A 1,326-nucleotide genomic window follows, 5' to 3' on the forward strand; every position below is an offset into this window, starting at 1 on the left:
ACGGTAAGTCTGGGGGTTTTTCTCTTTTTTTTTTTTTCCTTTAAAGGGCCGGAGCTGGTGTGGGCAGGACACCCATGGGGGAGCAATGGGGGGCTCATGCAGAGCCTCCCACACAGTGTGGGCCAGTGGGGGGCAGCAGGGATCGCTCCACCCCCACCCAGCAGCACCTGGTGAGCACTGGGGCTTTTCTTTAAAACGCTGGGAGCTGGGGCCAGCCGTGTCTCTTTTTTTTTTTTTCCTTTAAAGGGCCGGAGCTGGTGTGGGCAGGACACCCATGGGGGAGCAATGGGGGGCTCATGCAGAGCCTCCCACACAGTGTGGGCCAGTGGGGGGCAGCAGGGATCGCTCCACCCCCACCCAGCAGCACCTGGTGAGCACTGGGGCTTTTCTTTAAAACGCTGGGAGCTGGGGCCAGCCGTGGCAGCCATTGCCGGGCTGGGAGAGCGGGCGAGGGATGGGCCTGGCTGATTCAGAGATTCGGAGATTCATCAGCAGCCGAATCTCCGAGTCAGATTCGGCTGAATCGAATCGGGACAGTGATTTGAATCACCGAATCGAATCACTGTCTCCCAAATTGGCCGAATCTGAATCTGAAGCAAATACTAGCCGCTTCGCACAGGCCTAATTATCATATTGAATTGCCTGACCAGATGCTATTTCTATTGGAGTTTTCTGCTCACAAGGAGGTTACGCTTGCTAGAACAGCAGATTGGGGACTGCACAAGGGTGGCTATCCCTGGAAAGGCTGCAGATCAGGCTTATGTACATAGTCCCAGCTAAGAACTGCTACATGTTGGTTACTCCAAAGCTTGCTGCTTCTGGAGAAGCATTGCACCCGCTGCAGTAGAAAGTCAGCACTGACTTTGTCCAGTATTTCAGAGAATCCTAGATAATGGTTCATCATCCTTGCAATGCCTAGGCACACTCAGCAACTTAGAGAGGTGGTGCTGGGACATGAGACTAGTTTCTTTTATAGAGTTAAGTCAGCTCCTTAAGAGTAGTGGAAGGAATAGTTTTGTCAGTTAAGGGGGTGAGTGTTTTGTTTTCACCCCCAGTATAGCTGTACTGACAGACGCACAAGTAAAGGTGCAGTCTTGTCTTATCTGCAAAACAACCTTTTTTTGCCAGCATAGCTTAATTTGAGTGGGGAACCTCAGGCATGAAAAGATTTTCTTGCTGGTGTAAATATTCAGCAGGTTGGCTGGTCCAGCTTTCCTGGCAGATCAGGTAAGAAGGTGGGGTAGATTTGCACCTTAGAGACTAAATAAAATATGTGCATATGTGTGCGCCCCCCCCCCCTCCCAGTTTTCATGAGTTGAACCTTAC

At 51.2% G+C, this 1,326-nt stretch overlaps 1 protein-coding gene across 1 annotated transcript in view; it reads left to right on the forward strand.

Annotated features, from left to right (window-relative positions):
• The window catches only part of LOC102374174 (rho GTPase-activating protein 32-like), a gene marked incomplete at its 3' end in the record, with an annotated part of 358,420 nt that overhangs the window by 318,896 nt on the left and 38,198 nt on the right, over positions 1-1,326 (forward strand). The gene's annotated exons all lie outside the window — the stretch shown is intronic.

The sequence above is a fragment of the Alligator sinensis genome, unplaced genomic scaffold, assembly GCF_000455745.1.
Source record: "Alligator sinensis unplaced genomic scaffold, ASM45574v1 scaffold1153_1, whole genome shotgun sequence".
In the NCBI taxonomy this organism is placed as follows: Eukaryota; Metazoa; Chordata; order Crocodylia; family Alligatoridae; genus Alligator; species Alligator sinensis.